Source organism: Fopius arisanus, unplaced genomic scaffold (genome assembly GCF_000806365.1).
Source record: "Fopius arisanus strain USDA-PBARC FA_bdor unplaced genomic scaffold, ASM80636v1 scaffold00057, whole genome shotgun sequence".
Taxonomy (NCBI): domain Eukaryota; kingdom Metazoa; phylum Arthropoda; class Insecta; order Hymenoptera; family Braconidae; genus Fopius; species Fopius arisanus.
In genome coordinates this window covers 555,348-578,897 of record NW_011887796.1, presented here as the reverse complement: position 1 = coordinate 578,897, position 23,550 = coordinate 555,348, and the positions used below count along the sequence as shown (strand labels likewise).

The 23,550-nt window shown below is 37.9% G+C and overlaps 1 protein-coding gene across 1 annotated transcript in view; it reads right to left on the bottom strand.

Moving 5' to 3' along the window:
• Window positions 1-14,805, bottom strand: part of Rbfox1 (RNA-binding Fox protein 1) — a 114,243-nt gene extending 99,438 nt beyond the window's left edge. The window contains exon 1 of the mRNA XM_011308031.1: window positions 14,535-14,805. The gene's annotated coding sequence lies outside the window, so the exon portion shown is untranslated. The remainder of the gene's footprint in view (window positions 1-14,534) is intronic.
• Window positions 14,806-23,550: the final 8,745 nt, after the last annotated feature.

The following is a 23,550-nucleotide window of genomic DNA, read 5'->3' as shown; positions in this document are numbered from 1 at the left end:
GCGTCACTCCGCGTGTACCTCGAACGCGAGTGTAACCAGCGGGCGGCGAAGGAGGAGGAGGAGGAGGAGGAGGAGGAGGAGAAGGAGGAGGAGGAGGAGGAGAAGGGGGAGAAGGAGGAGAAGGAGGAGCAAGAGGAGGAGAGGGGTTTTGTAATGAGAAGAGTCGAGTGGATTCTAACAGTCGTGTCTCCTTGCCCATACCCTCCCCCTTGCAGGGGCACTTGACCCCAGAGTTAATTCACTTCCAACCCCTCCCTTTGTGATCGTAAACGATAATCGACTGTAAACACGAAGAATGCACAGGATTGCGAACGTCGAGTCCAGGAGAATTAATTCAACTTTGCGCTCTGTTTATTTCATTTAATTGGTTCCAGTCACTCTCAATTGACTCGAGAAAAATCAATACACCTCACCTCCATAAGAATGAAGAAGAGGGAATTTTTAAAATTTAACGGTAATAATTTCCCACGGGGATGATGGAACAATTACAGAGATCCGCATTTCCGTCCCTCCAGCTACTGAATCTCGAAAAACTAATTATCCAAATTCTCTCGTAATGACAAAAACTCGGGAGAATCTGGTGGATGTTGAGATGAAAAAAAAAATGGATGAAAAAAATTATCACGAGTGCAGTAATTGTCGTTTCAACGACAATCATGAAAAATCCCCGGGGGAGTATTTCTCGGTGGTTTAATGGCGCCTCGTTACGCCATTACCGGCTGCGTCCATTACGCTCCTCGTTGTCCGATAGAGGTGTGATAATAATTTTCCGAGGCATTCAGCCCTCACAAATTTTTATCTCACCGTAAGACCCTTGAGGCCCCCATTCTGACATGTCTCATTTTTTTCTCATTCGACAAAAAAATCTCAGATAAATAAACAAAAATTATAAAAAAAAAAACTCAAAATCCACCCGTAATCCGAGAAAAATTACATTTTTTATTTGGACTCACCACAAAAATTCGACGTATTCTCTGGAAAATTGTATTATTCGCAGATTACTTCAATCTAGTTTTCCTTTTATCGTCGAACAATGAGAAAAAAATTGAAAACACTCGTCTCTCTCCGTCTTAAAAGGTTTTTCCACTTTCACTCATCCCCCAGACAACTTTTCACCCTTATCTGGCGTTTATTTTTATTTTTCGGATGAGTCTGCAGGAGGGTGAGTAGATGTGCCGGGTGATAGGAGAGACCAAAGGGATCCTGGGGTGGAGTGAAAGGAGCCAAACACAAAGGGCCAGTGTCGTGGCTTGAAAGGGAAAGGCGACAGTCGCCCATTGTGACGTTGCATTTCCCTTTAGGCCTCTTTGGAAATAGCCTCGTTGGTGGGCTCGGCAAATTTACCACTGAATCATGCAAAAGACCAGTCATTTTGATACATCAGCTCCGGAGATACTCGTAAATATCCTCTTAACCATGTAAATTTCAATCTTACCTACGAATAGCTTAGACAGCTCTTAGACAGTGAAATTTTCCGCAATCTGGAAAACTCTAATTCCAAAATATGAGGTTTTCATTTTAGGTTTTATGCGGTTGAATTCTTGCGGTTTCTCCCGATGGACCAGACGTCAATTCTTGTAATTAATAATCCACCCCTCATCGGTGGAATGAATGGAGAATCGGGGAGAATCTTGGAAAGGGGAAATGATAGCCGTGTGCTCAGGCGAGTACAAAAGACGGGAGATCGGAGAATATTTCGCTTCATCGAGCATTTCCTCATTCCGCCTTATCTTTTTATCGGTGGCTATTCACTTCGCGGGACTTCATAAAATCCTCCTCGCTCACAAAATCAGACATCGGAAAGTCACTTATCGTATTGTTGCCATAAATAAAAACATATCCTCCCGCAAGACCTCTTCCCACTCCATCCAAAATCACAGAAATTATCGTCAAATGAGGGCAAATCATTCCTCACATCCAAACCACCCCCTGCCCTCATCAAATTTTGAAAAAAAAAAACCTCTATTTTAAGACTCCTCTATTATTGATTTTTACATTTTTCGATTTAATCTCCAGCGGAAATTTTACGTTCTATAAATGAATTCTCTGGATTTTATTAATACGGAAAATGAGTTTTTCTTTAGGTCTTGAAATGCGAATATTTGAAAATCTATAGTTCAGAGGACATTCACGTTCCGTGAGGAAAATAACGACTGGAGAACTGAGAGGATGAGTTTGCGCCTGACTTCTCTTAACAAGACCAATCGAGAAGTTCGTTGAAGGGTCAAATGCCGACGAGCGCCATAGAGAGTAAGTCAAATAAAAAATTAAAAAACAATTCTAAATAAATGCGATATAAATGAGATATGGGAGGGATTTGCTGAGTTTTTCCGTTGATTTTAAAGTCGCAGACAATTTTTATTCAGTAATGCAGGGTAAAATTCTGAGAAAATAAAGAGGAAAAGTACAAAGTACAAGAGCAATCGTACGAGTTGAGCCGAGTCTATCTTGGAATCGAGTTTTCCTTACTTGAATTGTCGATGATGAGACGGCAGAAATGCAATTGGGGAAAAAGTTCCGGAGGGCTGGGGCAGTTTTTTTTTTTTACCTCGGCGGTACGAGTATTTTTTAAATACGCAAAAAGTGTCAATTTCCTTGGACTCTTTTTTTATCAACGTTTGAGGGGCTTCTTTCTTTCTTCTATTTTACATCTGAGGAAAAATAACAAGTCCAGATTGCGAGTAGCCTCTGGTGAAACGGTGGCGACACGCCATTTATTAGAGCGAGTTGATCATACTTTTCTCTAATTGGAGTGGAAAGGGTTCGCTCCTTCGTTAACCAATTTCTTACTCTATTTTCACTCTTTCTCTCGCTTACTCTCGTTTGCCACTTGATTTATCGGCGTTACCGCCTTTTCAAAACTAAACTCAACCCGCGGCAAGTTGGAAGAAAAACCCGGGGGGAAACGATTGTTGTTTGTTTGACTAAGTTTGGAAAAAATCCGGGTGGAGAAGAAATGGAAATTTTAAGACTTCACTAATTATTTTCAACTACTAAATTCCCAACCCCCCAACAGCACCCTTTCCCTTTCCCTTCGTAAAATCAATCAAAATTTCTTCCCAAAGAAACAATTTCCCTGATGAAAAATATTTTTTTCAATTTTTCACTTGGAAATTTTTTCTCTTTGCGACCGTGCGAAAATTCTCGTCTGAAGGAAAAACGGCTTTTACCCGGATTGAGAGTGGCACGTGGTGAAAGAAAAAAAAAATAAAACTAAAGAGAAAAAAAAATGGCGCGGCATTTTCTCCCAGTGAATTCACAGTGCACTGGATTTTGTATTTTCCGCAATTTCGAGTGTTTCCACGGGGCAACATAACACACCCCTTCCTGGTTGGTCCCAAGAGTGCAAATGCGGGATTCGGAATGGTGTGTAAAACGCATGGTGTGATGCAAAAGGCGAAAGCAAAATGGGAAAACGACATGGGACGAGGGCAAAGGGAGAAACTGCCAGTGCAGTGAAAACGAGTGACCCATTGTGGTTGTGCACTATTTGTGGTAGATGCTGTGTGTACATTTTAACAGCATTTGCGGTAAATACTCGACGTGAAAACTGCGGGTAATACTGGCCAAGACTTCAAGGGTGAACTCGTGCATTAACACCATTTTCAACTAAACCGTTATTTCAATTGTTTTTACAGAAAATATGTTGACGCCGTCTACATATTTTCAGTGACTGATAGGCTTATCATAGGAGGACCTCCTAAGTGGATTTCATTAAGACCGAGCTAATTAATTATTCCGTAATCAGAAAGAGCCGCAGATATTGTCCACTCCGATATTCACCAGCAGAATCATCCAAATCTACTCTTAACTATCATCAAACTCCAAAGGCTCTATTCTGCACCCAGTCCTATCTCCTTTTCCTCATTCACCCTAAAACTTAACGTCTCCTTGCATTCCCTCTGTTTCGATTAATCCGGCAAATTGCTTCGACGCTCCTCACGGCACTTCCAAGTTTTATCGGGTGCACGTGAACCCGTGGAATTCTCACGTTTTCCCTCTGTCTCTCACTTCATTCGATTTTTACTCTATTTTTCTTCCTTCAGGCGACTCTCTCTCTCTCTTCCTCACTTTCTCGAAAATGTCTTTTGTCCTTGCGAGTGTTACAGACGTCGAATTTGTCGATACAGGAGGTGGAAAACGAGTGATAGGAGGTTTCGAGTTTTATGCTCGAGGCGAATTGACATTCCATTTTACTCCAACAATTTTTTTTCCCACCGGAGACACTTTTTTCAACTTAAATTTTTCTCCTGAATTTCACAATCACTCGGAAATTCTTGAGGAAAAAATCCATCGGATTAATTGAATTTCAATAATTTGTTCCATCAATTCCTCATTTTTCAATATTTTTCTGCACGGAGAAGAATATGCACGAAAAATTACTGGTTTTTTTAGTAGTAAACGCGGGATATCGCACTGCCCTGATGAAAAGTCATGTGAAATTCATGAAAAATCACTGCAATTCTTCGGAATATTTAGTGCACAACAAAGTGGACAACAAAATTTACTGGGCTGATCCTCAATTTTCTCCGAAGTTCATTCGATGTTCTAAAATGTACTGCTAAAAATCTGAAATATTCGTACTAGTAATTCACTTTTTGCTGCACTTCCAGTAAATTTTACTGGATCCACGCTCCACGGTTACTGCGCAATCCGGTAATTTTTCCAGCGATTCAGGTAAAAATTTTTCATACAAATTTCTCTCCATGTGTGATTTTCCAAGGGTTTCATTAAATTATGCTGGTTTTTTCTAAAGCCAGGTTAATAAATTAATGAACCGCTTAAAGAATTGTTTATATTACCCAATAAACATTAATCTCGAGTTTCATCGTAAGACCACACAGACGATCTCTCCAAGAAAAATGACCTCACAGTATAATAAATTAAACTTGATTAAGTCCACAATAAAATCGTATTGTTTTTACTCTTTTTAATAAATGAAATTAAATGACAGATATTACTTTGACTGATCAATTAGTCGAGAAAGCATTCAGATGGAATGATCTCAATTTTTCTCGGCTCCAAAATAATCTTGCCAGTTTCTCCACTTGAAATTCACCCCTGTGTTTTCACCCCCGAGGAGGTAGCACGTTGAACTTTGATGAAGTTTCTGCGAAATAAGGAGGGGAATGAGGAAGGAAGTAGGAGGAAGCAGAAGTGGGAGGAAGAGGCGATAGTTTGCAACAGGGACAACACGCGCTCAGATACATCCCACATAAACTCGAATAGCTGGGGTAAAAGCGTTGAATACACATTAGCATGCCGAGTACACAGTGAAGATCACCCAGTGTTTGCCCCCGGGATTCGATGCCAGAGACAAGAAGAATTCGGTGATTAAGGAGATAATGGTGGAGACGACACTCTCTTATATTTCCATAAACAACTGCGAGGGTCTCGAGGAAATGACCCTGATAATCCCATGAGCAATTTCCTGACGTATCCAATTGCCTCATTCCTCTCACAATTTCCCACCAAAACTACGATAATGGTATTTCGTCTACTAAATCTCAATCCGTGAATATTTTCTCACCGAAATGTAATAAGGAAAATACCTGTGGAGGCTCTTGAAAATCTCACCTCATACGAAGAGGTTGTCATGAGCCGAGAGCGAGTTGAAGATGAATACTTTTAATAATCCTGTCTGCACTGAGAAATCAATTTTCTTCAGCCAATAATATTTACTAACTACAAGAAAATATTATTGGTAAAAGGAATTTTTTTTTTCTGTGTCAAAGGGAGATGGACATTTATATCGAATCGAATCGAAACTCTCGATAGTTGAAGCCTAAAATGTCGCATCCATTCCTCACTTCATTGATCACGATTTATATATGGCGTCATCTATTTGAATTTACTTCAAGATTATTTAAAATTTGTAACGCCTGAAAAGTGCAGAGTCAATCAGTTGAGAGACTGACTTATTCGTAATAATGACCAGGAAATTTCATATAAATGTGTTGTATTAAAAAATTCCAAGATATTTCTATGAAATTTAGGAGTAATTTTTAAAGAGTATAATCCTGCAGATTAATAATCTGACAAAAGACAAATTGTCACGCGTTCAATCTCTGCTTAAAAAATGAGGAGTGAACCCCCTGATATTGTCTATAATTTATCGACTATCATCTTCATCAAATAACTCCCAATCAATTATATCACTTACCCCCATCTCTACAAAAATACCAAATTTTTAAAAACATAATTGAAAAGTTCATAAAGATTGCTGGTGGAAAGTTTGGCCGGAATTTCGCAAGGCTTCTTAATTAACATTTGAAAAGTCCCCTTTGACGGACCACCCCCCAATATTTTCCCACCCGGAAATTTCTTTATTTATCAAAAGTTAGTTTAAATAAACTCCATTGATTACGTCGCAAAGTTTGGGCTTCCGGTTTGTATTTGTTTGAGGGGAGTTAGCCCTGCACGCGCGTTCCAATATCCTAATGGCTTGCCAGGGGGTTGCAACGGGCTATCACGCACACGCAAACACACATACACATCGAAACCACGGGGTTAGGCTATTGGGAGGACACAGGGGGGAAGGCTTACAGGCCGTTATTAACCCGGTTCGTTATTGCCCGATGATGGATAGCACTGGTGCTCACCGAGACGAGAATGATTCATCGTTGCACATACACGCATCTCCCGGTGTATTCCACTTGGTGTTAGATCTCGAGCCAAGGAATTTTAATCTCAACCATCTCATTTGCCATAAATAATTACACTTTTTCCGGTGAGAATTCATGGTGAAACATTGGGGTGATGATTTTTTCGGCAAATACGGGGGCGTGCGAGGGTGACATGGAATTAAGAGTGAAAAATTGGACGCCATTGGAGGATCCATTGGTATAAAATTATAAATAATAATTGTTGACTGATGCCGAATGGTATATAGCTTGAATATTTATTACGATGCTACTGCTGCTGCTGTGATTGCATCGTATGAAAAATTCAATGAACCATTGAACTCAATTTACAATACATCACCATAAACATTCCATTGGCTCGCGAATTGATGCTTTATTAATAAAAATGTGTTTATTATGTTGTGCAAAATGGTAATTACCCACTTGGCAGCTCGCCCGGGAGTGAATTCAATCGATACTATTTAATAGATTTGTTTAAATAATTGAAAAATGGGTCATAAAAATTGAAGATTCAAAATCAAGTCAAACTGCAAATGCGGGGAAATAAAATCATGAAGTGCAGTTGGAGATTGACGAGACATGGATAATGAAGCATTGGATAGAAATTAGATAACACGTTAATGGACGATACCAGACGGAGTGGTGGGGGTGGATGGGTGGATGGGTGGAGGTGGTGATGAGGAAATGAGAAGAATCGACGTTCATGTTGGCATTACAGACGTTAACGATGTTTCTGGAAAAGGTAATAAGGATAATGATAGTACCCAGTGACTCGATAAAAGTGGGGAATCGATGCCAGGGGTGCTGATGCCATTCGAACAATTTATTTCCTAGGTATTTTTTTTTTTTTTCATTACTCATTCGAGTTTTTACTTCATTCGGTGCGAGGACGTACCAGGTAACGAACAGATTCGACCATAACGATGAAGCTATCTGTAGGAGTGGCTGTGATAAGGGAATGATAATGATGCCGTTAAAAACGGCATATCCATCATATGGAATTATAATAGAAATTCTGATAGATTGTTGCGTGTTCGATCATTTGCAGATCGAAATCGACTGAGTGAAATTTTCAAAATTCAGAATGCGATTCGCATAAACTCGAAAACGCCGAAAATTCATCAACATTTAACAATTTAGACAACCATCATTTTATCGGAAGGTAAACGGCTTTAATGCCACTGCCTGGAAAAACTATTAGCCTATCTTAAAAAAAAGATAAACGTGAAATCTCGTTCCATCCGTTCCCAACAAGAAAATGCCCAGATTCATTTATAATTACCACTGGTTGGTGTCGGGCCGCGGCAAAATCCACCCCCTGTAAAAACCATCACAAACAAGTGGGGGGCGGGTAAAGGGCGAAAAGAACTGTTGGGTAATAGCGAATCGCCGAATGGGGCCGAAAATGTGAAAATTGGGGGAAAACGTTTGGCAGTTTCCGGTTTTTTCCACTTGCTCGCACGCGACCTCCAGTTCTTTCATACCTGTCGTTCCCTCTCCCCTTGTACTTTTTTCCTCTCGACGATTTTTCTCCGATCCTTTTTTTTTCCCTACCAACGAAAGAGTTCGGCTATCGATCCCTCGAATGGAACAGAAAATAAAGGGGAAATAAAAAAGAGAAGAGAGTAAAATTGGACGATTCCCTAACACACGGAATTTTACGTACGGTAACGCTGAGATCCGCTCGATTGAATTCAACGAGTTTTATCCTCAACTAAATTTTCGTTTCGGCTGCCATATCCAACATTTTTCTGTTCTCGATATTTTTTCAATTTTTTTGTTTTTCAAATTTTCACGGGGTTTTGTTATACACATATTTTTTTTTTCCCCTGTATCAACACGAAAAGGGTATTTCCATCGTTAGCCAACTGCAAACGAATCTCTTTCATCCGTCAAAGCAGCACTAGCTGTGGAAAAAATTGGGGGAGGGGAAAAATATTATTTTACCACTGAAAGAACTTTTTCCTTTTCATTTTTCCAAACTGAGATTTTTTTCTACGCAAACATTAGTGAGAACACTCGGGAAATTTCTCAGTGAAACGTTGAAGAAAATTAATTTTAATTGATTAATTGATTTTGATTGGTGATGACACGTTCGTTTTTTTGAAATAGCAGATTTTTCGGGCTTATATTTTTTTGCGTTTGAAGCTTTGAGCGGTAACGAAGGTCTCGGGGGGTGGAATAAATGAGGGACACACGGAGGTTAACAACAGAGGGAAAAATTGGATCCGATTAATCTTGCTGGTGTTGGGAGGTGTGCAACAGTATTTTTCCCTCCACGGGTTTTGGCTGTTTGTTTCATTTTTATTTTTTCAAGGCCCGATGGATTAATTCCCGAGATTCTCCGTGTATAGGGAGTTCTAATAAAGGGGGTGGATCGTTGATGAACTAACAATGGAGCTACTCCATCGATTTATTGGGATTTTTTAGAGATGAATGAAAGAAAAATCGGTACGGGCTTGCAAAGTTTTGAGGTTTTGTTCTCTTAGTAATTGAAAATATATTGACTGTAAAATATTGCAACAGAACCTGAAAACATGGGGGGGGGGGGCAACAGATCAAAAAAGGACATAAAAGGGAATAGTATATTGTGCATCAAGGGCGGAAAGTCGGTGTTTTTCCGCCCGAGGTGCACATGCTATTTTTCAACATGCCGGCAAAGGAAACTTCTTGTTTTGCTATCTGAAAAGCGGGAAGGAAGTGAATACTTTCCGCCCTAGGGCGAAAAGTTTCTCCCATATAATAATGATAACAATATATCAATATTACATGAAGGTGTAATGGTCAAGCTTTATCCCCCAACCGTTATAACCCTTATAGTCTTGACTTTCCGACTTTAGCAGCACCTTTCTACCCGAGGGCGGAAAGTACTCACTTTCCCCCCGCTTATCAGGGAGCAAAGTGCGAACTTTCTGTGCGGGTGTGTTGAAAAAATTATTTCAACTCAAAATTTCGACTTTTTTGAATGTTGAACAAATTAGAAAAAAAATTTTTTTTTTAATTCAAATTAAAAAAAAAAAATTTTTAATAAAAAAAAAATTAGTCATGTGACAGATTGTCAAGTGAGATTCTTCAAAAATTAAAAAACATGTACCAGTCGTAGACACAAACGCATTTTTTAATTTTTCCAGTCGGCTGACTGTCCAATATTAAAGTTGTATATTTATGTTTGTTTAAATATAGAAAAAAGCTAAAATTTAAAGATGAAAGAATTTTTACTTGGTTTTTACTTTATCCTTCATAGTATTCCTTATTTATGATAGCGCTTGAAGCGCTGTGCAGGAGGCGTATATCACTCCATCCGAGAACCAAAACATTCCGATTATATCTAGGCGGGCCCGATAATAAAATAAACACAAATCTCAATTGGATCGATAAACTCATTGTAAAGTCGAGGAAGGACTAGCGTGTGGATGATTTCATCCACGTGATTTTGCACACTCCCAAGGTTCTCCAAGTCGTCTTATCGCGGATAATTGTTGTTGATGCGATACAGTGATTCTCCGCGATGTTGTAAAAAGAAACGATAATCATTCGTACAATTCCAACAATTTCTTCTTTTCAGGGAGTCAGAAGAGATAGCCCATTCAAAAAATAGACCGGGAAAAAATACCATATATTTATACTTGGTATTTATTGTAGTCCTATTGTAAAAAGGACAAACATCGAGACTATCGATATCTTGAAAGCCTGTCACGCTTATTTCTCATTGGTCGGGTCGTCTGAGGCGGCTAATTTGAATTTGGAACTCATTTAAATTAACAATTTTTAATCACGATTTTTATTATTACAGCGCGCTGTAGCGCGCGTTCGATCTTAGTGAAAAAAGTTTGATATTCTTTTTAGATTGTGAAAATAAAAAGAAAATCTCAGAAGAAAGTTGCGGGATGGAGTGGCACAAGCATTAAGATATTGGTGTACCCCTCCTGGACATTTCTATGGATTTTATCATTTCATTTGATTTTTCATGCAAATAACAATGAAGAATGCGTAAACATTCAAGTTCACCTGGAATTTATTGGTTTCTATTATTTACGTGCACAGAGATTTATTTTTAATTACAGGTCCGATGCTCAACGTATTTTTTCCATGGGCTATTTTTTCTGGGTCTTTTTCTCCTTTGGCTATTTATTCAGGGACTTCTTCTTTTCATTATTAGCTCGATAAAATACGTTGGAATTGACGGAGAGAAAAATTCCGCTAAAAATGACACGAATTGACCGTAAATTTTCACCTTCCCCAATGAATCACGGGAAAAGACCTCAACAGGGGAATGAGTACGTCAGAACCGATGCACAACAGGAGTAAAAATGAGTTGTTTATTGAAAAATAAGATTGAAAAAGTCCAAGCTGACACAGCATTTTTATGTTTCATGAATTTTTCATAAATTCCATGTCCCCAACATCATTTTCCCTCATCCCTCTGCCAGCAATTTTGTAGTGTTACACCTCGGAAAACGCTTAAACTTTCGTTTATCAAAGTCAGGACCAGTCACTTGTTCTCAATCTCGGATAAAAATAAGAGAATTTTCCCCATTCATTTTTCCCTATTTCTATCTGTAGTCGAGTTCATCGATTGAATTTTCCACACCAGGAAATTTTTCATCCAAAAAAAAAGAAGGGCCACCACCCGGACAAAAGGAGATAAACTAACAGAGAAGGTTCACGAGGGGTGGGAAGAAAAGGAGAGTGGAATTAAAATGAAGCGAAACACGGAATGGTGAGAATGGAGGATAAAAGAAAAGTTTCGGCTGGGAGGAAAAGAAAAAATAAAATGTGAACGGGATTCGTTCCATTTGCCTCGGGGGCTGAATTTATCGGGGCACAACTGAGAGCGCTAATTGGTAATCAAAGCTACGGTGATTAAATGGATTAATAGGTATATCCGGAGGTAGGCGAAAACTTGCAGATGGCTCTTTTGTTTTCTTTTTTTTTTCTCATGACAACAGCAAAATATACGAATTACCAGAAAAAACAGTCCTTTAATCTGTTTTTTATTACAAAAATTGTAAGATGAGAATTATTTTCATCTCTTTTTTCATTTAAAATGAAATAATGAATGGAAATTCGAACAGTGAATTCAGAGAATATTTTTTGAAACGCAGGGAAAGCTAGTCTTCATTTTTCAAATAACTTGGAAGAATAATTCCACTACAGCTGAATAAAATAGCGAATTAAACAGAGAACAGACGATTCGCGGGAAAACATGCAATTCACTTTTTGTAACTCAGTAAATAGTTACGAAACTCGTCAGGTACTCGAAACATTTTCGTTTGGCAAATGCCAGTCTTTGGGAGTTGAAATAAGGAAACGGGGGAAAGGGCTGTCAGACTTTAGTCTTGAAGTTTCTCGTGTTGTAGACCCCCCACTGGTGAGTTTAAATCCCAAAGGATGCCACGAGCAGCATCAGAATCTGACGCGATTGGTCTTGTGTTTGTTTATTTTTTTCTCTTGCGAGTCAAAAATTCAGAAGAGAAATTTTTCCAGACCTCATGTTTTGTGAATTCAACGCAAAAGCCGCTATATTTCATATTAATCTTTTAGAAGACCCATTTCTTGTTCAACCATTTAATTTTTTTATACACCATATGATACTAATTAAATTTCAGAAACTATCTACTAGATCTGAACAGTGATTTTATAGATTCACCAACTATTATCGATCGTTGTCGTAATTAAGATATTAATCAAGATATTAAAAACCCAATATTAAAATTTGAGTAATAGTTGTAGGAGTAATCTCGTAACTAGTGAATTCAGTTGAATTTCTCCAGCTAATCCTAGAGATAGATTAGAATGTCTAGGTATACTATATTTTTACGTGGTAAAAAAAATATATAATGGTTTAAAACTGATTTTTTAAGACCTCATGGGATAAAACGTCCAGCTGAATTATTCCTGGCTTTTTATGGTGAAAATTAATGGTCTATCAACTGGTAGATAGGGGAGACATGTTGGGACAACACACGGTAGCGTTCAATTTCCGTAAAAGCCGACATATCAGGAGTATGTGTCAGTAGAGTGAGAAAATCCCGAGTGGACAGAGAACACCTCTGTACATTAAAGTGAAGAAGGCCAACGCATGCTTACACAGCCAGATGCATTAAGAAGGGCTACTCGACTTACGACATTACGTGATTCAATGAACTGCACACCAAGATGATTAATATTCCAATTAACGATAGATAGATGAGAAGGGGCAGGCTAATTTTACACAGATTTCAGACTATTTCCCAGAATGCACGCATATAAAATAAATTAAAAAATTCTCGGCGTGTTTTAAAACCCTGAAAGATCCTTCAAAATGAAAGAGATATTGCAATTTTTCATTCACCACCTCTATTTCTACTTGGGAAGCAAGTGTGCCCACGGAAATGCATCATCCAGCCGACTTCAGAAGCCGCAAAATGCGTGTGCCATTTGGCCGTCGCCGTTCGTCAAAAGGCATAACTTGAAAAAAAAATGGTGGGAGGGGGGGGGGGGGGGGATACGAGAAAATCGAAATAAAAAAGAGGTACAGAGTGAACGCAGAGACAGAGGGACTGTGAAAGACCTGGGCTGCATTATGTGGCGAGTACATCTCGTCATTCTGCTCATCCCGACAAAAAAAATGGGGAAGTATAAAATGTGTACTAAGAGCGTTACAAATACTCAGGGATAAAAAAAATAATAACGAGTGGATTTACAGGGTTTTTAGGCATCGGGGAGAGAATTATGGAAGGCTTTTTAATCGTCTTATGGAAAGAAAAATAGTTATTAAATTTTTCAGAATTTTGTTAAGATTCAACTATTTGATTATATTCAATGGACAACGAAGAAAATTGTTGAAATTCAATGAATCTATTGTACAGGGAACATGAAAACCAACAAGTGCTTTGCTCGTGACCACCAGTAGTTGGACAACGATTTTTTTAAGCAAAATGTTATCATATTGGAAATATATGGAACAGAAAACAATAGATGGGGAAAATTATGGAACATGGAATAGTGCCGATGGTTTTATCCAACACGAGGGTTAAAATGAAAGGAAAAAAAACCGATAAGTATCGTTTTCTCCTCGAACTAAAGAGGATTCTCTGACATAGTTGATCGGTTCCACGAGAAATCCGGTCTCCACTCTGTCCGTGTGATACATACATGTGTCCCAACGAGTCGGTCAACTTATTTCTTGCTCCATACAGACTCGGAAAAACGTCCAACTCCCATCCCCTGTCCTCTCACTCTGCCATACCAATCCCTGGGGCAAAAAACCCACTCACAACCACTCAAAACTACCGTGTGATATGACCCTCGATACCAACAATCGATTCTCGATAAAAACAACATATAAAAATATTCCAAATAATGCCCTTCCCGTCTTTTCTTCAATTAAAAGGGCTGCCGAATTTTGTTTCGAGTTAACCAACATCATTCATCAGATGTTTCAAACTATTTTCCAAATGTTCATAGCCAACAACAACTGTGTATACTCTGCAGATAATCCACTTTTCATGTAAACTATCTCGAGAATCTCACAAGCGAATTTAAAAAATCGAGATTTTTATGACTGGGACTGCGACGTCAATTGGTATAGCATAAATGGTCTGAAAGGCTGAGGTAGATGGCAAAAATCGTATGTGACATTTTTTACCGATAATTTGAAGCCCCACCAAAATGGTTAACCTACGATTTCCCAAATCCATCGAGATATTCGTTAAAAAGTCTAGCAACATCTCTTCCTCCGGTGAATAAAATCCTCTAACCTCATTTTCCCAGAAATAATCGTCCTCCGTTTGTTGTTCCACATATATAATTGACATCTGCTGAACCCCGAGATCGGTGTGAGATGTATCGAGTGAAAGTCCAACAATCGCAATGAAAAACACACATGAAATAAATTCTTGGACTCACCTGACGCCTCAGAAGTGTGTCTCCCCTCTTTCCAGTGCTGTTCACTTGATTACCGAGAAAATTCCACCAATAATATGAGAATTTGTTGCTAATGCACTGAAATAAGGACCACAGAATCACATCAACACATCACTCGATCGCCAGAGCCACCACAACTTCACACAAAAAATCTATAATTATTTATTTATCTATTGTTTACGGGGTGTGCAATTACGAGTAAATATCCGCGATAAGCTGCGCGATTTGAAAATTAAATGGATAATGGACCAACCCGGAGGACTGTCGAGTGTGAACTAGCGTGTCAATCCGCGACTTTTCACAGTCATACGCGCGCTCCTCCCGCGCATGCGCCCTCCTCAAATTCTCCTCTTTCTATTTCCCCCACCACCCTCACCTACACCATTCCTCTGTTGCACTTTTGGGGATGAGTTCCTAGAACGCAAGTTGACGACTCCTTACTGCTCCTCTTAAGGGTGTTCCCATATACAGCCAAAATTAACGTTTCTTCATTTTTTTTTAAACATGTAAGTGATGTATGTAAAAATATGTAAGATTTTTACGTTTCCTCATTATTTAATGACTCATGAAGGTTTAACACGGTACGAATATTTATCAGCGTTTTTTTTATTTTTTTAAAAAAGTCTCAAAATGGGAGAGAAAATCCATGAAAATCATCGCATCGCCACCATTTTGCTTCCATTGACGAAGACATAAGAATTTCTTGAAATTTTGATATAATGTGTTTGAAGTGAGAACATATGCCTGTATCAAATTTGAAATTCATTCACAACACCGTTTTCTGGTTATTAATTATTAAAGTTTTCCATTAACACGAATATAGTGAATATAGTCCGAAATATAAAATTTTGTTGATATTTTGAAAATTTACTATTGAACCGGATAAAAAACGATGGTCGAGATTTCATGACGATTGACTACAATTTTTTTTCATTAATTTATTTAAACAATATAATATTTATTCATAAAATCAAATACAAGATAATAATTTTCTATAGCTATTACTGCAACTAATTAACACATTGGAATATTAATTGAAAATTAATTGCGATAAATATAACGAATTATCGAAAGGGTCAAACTTTTGTTTTATGTTTATTTTATTGTTTTTATTTTGTTATATTTTTTCATGTCAATCCCATAGTAAATTTGCCAGATAAATGGAAAAACTATAGTTTTGGCGATATATAGGTGTAGAATGTCCTTAAATAATTGGTAACTATTTGTTGGATTCATTAATGAGATTGCACAAGTTCAAGTTGGAGAATATGAAAAATATTTGAAATATTAATAAAATATAAAAAATATGGAAATATTTGATTGTTCATGAGTTCCGAGGCAAGGGAAAATTCTTGGCAACGAAATCTAACGAATATCTGTAGAAATCTCATAAAGATGCTTTGAATTTCAATGAATCTATCACATGATTGTTAAAAACCGGCAATATTCATTGGAATTCAGTGAATTAAGTAATAACAAATAGGAATAAATAAAATGATTGCAGAAATCTACCAGATAGCTGTGGAATAATTTCCAAATGATTAATTTAATTAATTTAATTTCTCCGCTTCCGGATACTTTATATATTTTCTCATTGCACCAAATATTCTACCGAAAAAAGCTCAAACTCATAAATAACGGCTCCATTGTTATTTTTTTGTAATTAAGATTGTATTTAGTTACAGTAGAATCCCACTTGTCTCTCGAGTTTCCGTGGTTTGACCGAGCGACCTAATTACTCTCTACCCACGACGTACAACCACCCGACCCCTTACGTCATCCCCCAACCCCCAGCACCCGCCAGGAATTCCAAATAGACAAATATTACAGTTTAAAGGGTGAGGGGAAGTGGTAAAAAAAATCTACCGAAATATTCGGCGAATGCGCGAGTTTTACACTTCGATTTCTTTTCACGTAAATTTAAGAATTTTTCTTTTTCTTCCTTATTCTTCACTGTGGCGTTTTCAACTTTGTAACAGCCAACTTCTGCTCAACGGGGCATCGTTTAGGGTGAGTTTGCCCTCGTCAGGAATGACTAATTGATCACCTCGTGTAGACGAGTAATTTCTTAGTCAACGTCCTGGAAGTTTACTCGGAAAATTTGCGCTTGGAGAAATTTATAAAAAATATATATTGAGAAGTTGGTGACGTCTGAACTTAATTCTGAAGGTGAGAAAATATCCTGGGGGATTTTAAAAATGAGTTTCACGAGAAAAGCTACGGGCTGTATTACCCCAACTATTATACCCCAAATTTGCTATACGTCTTAAAAATAGCAGCAGCAAAGAATTTGCATTTTTTTTTTATTAAGCATTTGAAATTTATTTACAAAGTTTATCAGCTATAAATTGAAAATATATGGAATTATTGTCCGGACTGTATTGGTTTATTAGATTTTAAGTTCACAATCTTCAAAAAATTTGTCAATGGCGTCAATGATAGAAATTTATTCTTTCCCGCTGGTCTCCAAATCGTCCACATAACAATCCAATGTGATCGCAAAGAATTTCCACTGGCTGTTAAATAATCTCTTTAAAATCAGAAAAATGAAATTGTTGTAATCTAATATTATCAAGATAAACCCATAAAATTTCGATAACGAAATTTTATAAGTTTTTTTATTGGAATTTTCTTTGAAGCCATGGGACTCGTAGCCATTGGGATTGCAAAATTGTGTATTGACGTGCTCTCCAGTGAGACAGACGTTGAAGGCAGAGATGAGAATTATGGGTGAAATGGGGGCTGTCTTGAGGTGGAGTAAAACGTAATGTTGCATTGGAGGTCGGATAAAGTGACAAGGGGTGAGTGGAGGAAGAAAATATTGAGCTCCAGAGACGGTTCATCCCGACCTAAAACTATATACCTCATCTTCTTTTTCTTATTCCAGTGAAAAATTTTTTACCATTTTTTTTTTAAATCGTCAAAGCCCCGGAAACTTGTCAATTACCCCGAAGAAGTGAAATCATGTATCGGTTTTTCCCCCCTATTCTCTTTCCTCATCCTCGAGCACTTTCAGTCCAAAAGTTTAGCGACGAGAAAAAGACCCCTAAAAGTGAGTAAATCGTGCAAGTATCGGTGTACCGATGGATCCCGCACAAAATAGCCGAGTTTCCCGTGTTGAAGCCTCTCATCCAGTCCTCGTTGTATCGTCTGTTTTACGTGTAAGTACTCCAAACGGGAACGACGAGCTCCTATACATATATCCGTGAAACTGGTCGAAAAGCATCGTTTGCACCACTTGGACAGACAGTAACTGTATGTGCACTCCACTCGGCCATTTTATACGCTTGTAATGGAGTATTTTACAAGTATTTTTTTTTTCACCATCATTTCTTCCCCAACACCATCTTTTATACTGGATTATTCCACTGTCGTGACGCAAACGCTATCCACTGAGAAAAAAAATTTTCTTTAGCCAATAATATTTACTAACCACCAGTAAATCTTGAGGAAATACAGAAAAAAAATGAAATCGATTGACCATTTGGTTTACGCGATATAATTATAGAAAATCCATAAATTTATATAATGGAAAATAGTTAATATGGAAAATATATAGTTATGCTTTAGCTATCCATGCACAATGCACTCAATCAAGTGCTGGTATATACCGTGAAAAGATTGTATTCTAAACTAGTCCGTTTTACAGCGGATAAACTTTTTGCAGAGACTAGAGCGATACAACAACCTTAAAGATTTAGTTGAAGATAACGTGTGAGAAATTCTTCAAATTGACTAAAAATTGTGGCAAATCCACTCAGCCATCCTGGAGTTGAAGATTGAAAAATCTTTGTCCAGAGTGAATTCCCACAGGTTTGAAAATTCTCCACATAACCAAGAGCTATTCTTTTGTTGCAATCTGGGTCATCGTCGTTCTCAAGGCTAGACTAGGGTATTCTCCAAGTTAATCTCTAAACACGAATGTAAAATCTCCCTAATTAGAGCTCGCTGTAACGTATGAATTCAATCAAACGTACGTTGAATGCACACATGCACACACGCCTGGATTATTCGCTGTTGGTTTGAGATGAACTCAAAGAAGCCAGGATTCCCTTGACGTCATAGCCATTTCATGGGGCCTCGGGGCGAACTGCTGCATAACCCAGACACTAGCCGGACGAGGGTGAAAGGCACCCAACTCACTGACATTTTCCCAACTCAACCCTTGACGTTTTCCACGTTTCTCCAGTTTTAACCCAACGTCAGCGCTATTTTTCTTCATGGTTTAAATGTCCAATTCTCAATCACCAATTCTCGGTTCCTAACTCCTTGGAAATCTATGAATCACTCGTGAATTCCAGACCTATCTCCAATTTTGTCCTGTAATTAATAAAAAAATATAGAGATTCATTTTATTTATAATAGGGAAGAGATTGTAATGAATAATAATAAATAAAATTATAGAGATTCATTTGCCGGATTATTTTTAATAATAGCGGAATGAAAGATGGAATTAAAGGAGAGGAACAATGTGAGGGATGAGAGGGTGAAAATCCTTGGGGATGATGGAATTAGAAAGTGGGTGGAGGGGCGTTTAGTCGGGTGGACTGCGTTGAGGACCGTTTGTCAATGGTTTGGCCAGACGCCAAACAGACAGAAGGGGATGAGTACCTCCACGGAGAAGCTAACCGGGAGGGGCTGCAACAAGTACAATTAGGTAAAGCAGAACTTACGTGCACGTTGACCCGGTGAGTCAGCCCCAACTTTCGAATTATCAAAAGGTATAGGGATCAAGTAAAAGAATAGAAAAAAACAAGTAGGAAATTGTTCTTATATCGGATATCATATAGTTGTCTTTGCTAATAAATTAACAATATCTTTACGAATGACTATTTTCCGTATTTCTTTCCCTTTTGTAAAGGAGCTTTCATTTTCATTTCATTAAATTCAATGACTCGGTAACAGTGTAGTTTTATTATTCAAAATTCAAGTTAATGGTGTTCAAATAAACTTTTTCGGTAGGCGTAAAAAATATCCCCGGAAAAAGTAGACAACGAAAAAAATAATTAAATTAAAAAATAATTAAATTGAGCGAGTTTTAACACGTTTTGAATGTGTGGGATATTTTTTCCCTGGGATATTTTTTCCGGGATTCACTTTTTCAGGTACCACTGTATTAATCTCCTGACTTCACAGAAATTTAAAAAAAACATTATTGTCATCTTCATCTTCGAACTCGGTCAAGAGAGCATCAGGACGAATTTTTTTAAGCCATCGTTTAATTGATTCGGAAGAATTTTTTTTTTGAGTTATCGTAAGGAAATCGAATTTTGGAAATAATACAAAATAAATAAAAATAAGAAAATAAGACAAAGGGGTGGATAAAATTAATTTTTGCCCACGGTGATAGATAGGGACTAATGAGACCTACATTTGAAAAAAAAAAATTCAATTTGGTAGAGATGCGGGTGAGCAATCAAAGAAAATGAAAGGAAAAAAAAGACCACACACACACGCGCTTTTGGACAAAATCTAAAAAGTGTATTTTCGAACTTCTTGGATTATACTAAGTTGATATATGAGGAGAAATAAGAAATTTAAATCTGGTCGATCACAAAGCTTCCATTCGGAAGTAAAAAAAAATTAAAGTAAAATTTTGGTCCCAAGGCTGCAAATATAGGAAATGAATATTTAAGACTGAAAAAATTTTCTTGATTTTCGTGTGATATACCAGAAAGGGAGTGCAGAAAACTTTGGAAATTTTTCCGGAGTAATAACCCCCTGAAAAAGTGGTAGATCGGACATGGGTATACCGAGGGCCAACATTGTTCGGAATTTCACATTTCTCGAGAGTCCTTTATCGTCTGGCTATTAACCAGCAGTAAACCCAGAATTTCCTAGTCCCTCTGTGTTTGCCCCTCACTCTTCCATCACTTTGTTCCATTTTCCAACCCTCCAACCCCCTTTTGGTACGAATGTGACCGAATAAATTCACCACTGCTCTCCGTATATTCACGCGTAATTTCATTGCTGGAATTTAAACTCGTGTGGAGCCCATCCCGATGGTACGTAACGTCAACAAAAATACTAGGAGCTTTTCAATTTATATAACGCACTGGAGGTTTATGGGTTTGACAAATTAAGTTTAATTCTGGGTGATTAAGGGCTGATTGTCAGGTCTATTGTTTCCTTTTTCAGTGAATTTACGGGATAATACGAGTGGGCGCAGTACAGGAATTCACTAGATTCAATGGACTAAATTTGTACTTCAATTTATATTCATTCTAATGATAATGCGACACTCCACGATAATATGAATAGCTTTTTTTTTTCTAATGGATTCTCTGAGCACGCGATTCTCGTTAATCGAAATTTTCTTCGGTTTAACGCTTATGTACCAATGGAAATTCGACGGATTTTATTGTTCCCCGAAACTCACTGGAATTCACTCGGTGAATTTATGATCTCAACTTGACAATTCGCCCCATCGGCATAAACAGGGTGTCGTAAAACTTTCGATTCACTCAATACTTCAATTCTCCGGGGATTCAAACTGAATTCTACTTTCAGAAATGTGTAAAAATATGTTGAAAATAGCCGTAAAATATATTCCCGATATATTTCGTATCCGCAATAAAAATATATCTTAACTATTAAAGAGAAAACCTACCATTTCTCGTCTCACGTATCTCCCAGTTTTTATTATAAAAATGTCTCGGAATCCAACAGGGATAATAAAATTTGTCGCTGAACCCTTTTAAGGTTGTTCTGCATGTGGTGAAAATATAAGAATTGTTTTAAATTTTCACATATATATATATATATTTTTGAAGCGATAACAAATGCCTATATAAAATTTGAATTGAATTTAAAGATTGATTCACTTTTTTCGATTTTTTTATTATTAATTATTAAAGTTATCCATTAACACAGACTTTATGAAGAAAACAGAAATATCTGTAAATATAGTCCAAAATATAAAATTTTGTTGAAATTTTGAAAATTTATTATTGAAGCAGAAATAAAACAATGGTAAAAATGTCATGTCGATTGACGAAAATTTGTTTCCGTCAATTTGTTTAAACAATATAATATTGATTCATAAAAGCAAATACAATATAATAATTCTCTATGGGTATTACTTCAAATAATTAATGCATTGGAATATTAATTGAAAATTCATTGCGATAAATGTAATGAATTACAGAAAGGGTCATAAACTTTTGTTTTTACTGTACGAGTAGAACATCCCTAATTGAAGGTAATAAATTCTGGATTAAAGGTCATAATAAGAATTATGAATCGAGCCCTCTGTTCTACTGAATCTCCACATTGTTATTCTATTTTTTTCTTTTCGAATTGTTGGGAATTTTGGGAAGTCTCTTTGGGCCGGAGTGGAGCTCGAGATCGAATACGAATTATTAAAATGTCGGGTGAATAGATGGATTTGCTGGTCGTTTTGTGAAGAGACATTGCGGAGGGAGCAGGGGAATTCAGAAAGCCACTTTTGCAGATTTAACGAGGTCCTTGAACCTCATTCAGTCGTGGGATTGTCAGGGGGTTGGTAATGCCAAGGGGGTGACGTAGAAATGTAAAAAGAGTGAAAAGAAAACATTCTAAAGGACGGAAAATCGATTACAACGAATATCATGTTTCCTACATGTGACTCTTTCCTCTTTTAAATAATTCTTCTGTAACGAAACACAAAAGAGCTTTTGAGACTAGCGAGAGGTCTCTTAATTAAATTTTCAAATGAACAGCGGAAAAATTAATTGCTGGAGGGCTTGATTGAAATCGGATTGAAGAATAAAGTAACCGTTGAAGAAAGACCTTGTCTACTTTTCATTATAATATTGCTATTGAAATGCAAATCAATTTCTGGGGATGGAAAGCTTCAATAAATAATTCCCCCCCAAAAATTCCCCCCCCATCCTCCGTCAATGCCGAGACATCCCCGAGAAACTGACCCACTCAACCTCCAAATAAGGGCGAAAAAAAAAAAATGACAAGAGAATTTATTCAGGCAGTGCCCCATACCCATTGAGTTCGATAGTGCAAACAGGATCGACCAATAATAGGTCTCGTTTACACGCCGACAAATGTGTATGTACATGAAATGCTACAGCTCTGTGCCTCTGTACCCCCCCACAAGGGGGGCGTTGTAAGGGGGAGAGGGTCGCGTGTAAATTTGCACGATCGATTCCCCCCCTCCTCGGACCAACCTATTCTATACATTCAGCACTCGGAAACTATCTATACACAAAACATATATATCCCAGGGCCATTCTGATACTGGACTTGAGTTTCCAGAGGCCATAGGCGCACAAATACAGAGTGAGGGGGCGGGAGGGGGGGCAATGGGGGGACTCGGTACCTCTTCAATTCACTCTGGTACGCATGGAATCCCTTAATTACGAAGATTGCAGCGACTCTGTTGGCACTTGGATAGTGGTGGGAAGGGGGGCTGGGGGGGGGGGCACCCCCTCATTATTTGGAGCATGGTGAGGGATTATTTGTGTTGGTGTTTCACGCTGAATGGAGACGAGTTTTCATGGGTCTAGATTTATGGAGGTCGAGAAATTTGGGATTTGAAAATGCAATTGGATCAATTTGGGATGATGCATGATTGTAGAGAGAAGGGGCGACACTACCCCCTTCAAATTTTTAATAGGATCCCATTATTTTGTGCTAATATTCATTTTTTAATGAATCAACCCTCACTACCCGCATCCATTCAACCCCTAATCCTGTCAATATACCAAAGAGAAACAGACATTCGAGTCTAAATGATTTCATTGAAAGCACAAACAATAAAATCGACATCTCGTCCTGCCACATGTGTATAAAACCCGTTGACGTGTATCGATTCGTCGTACATGACCCCCTGTTGGGGGGGCGATGGGGTGGAGGCTTGTCTCATTCTATCATGCGTGGACGTTAATTTCGGGGTGAAACAAACGGAATTCAAGCGTGCGTGCATGTGAGTCCACTTCCACCCCTTCTCAACGCAGATATATACCACTAATTCATGTTGTTTTGATGGGTGGGGGGTGGGAGG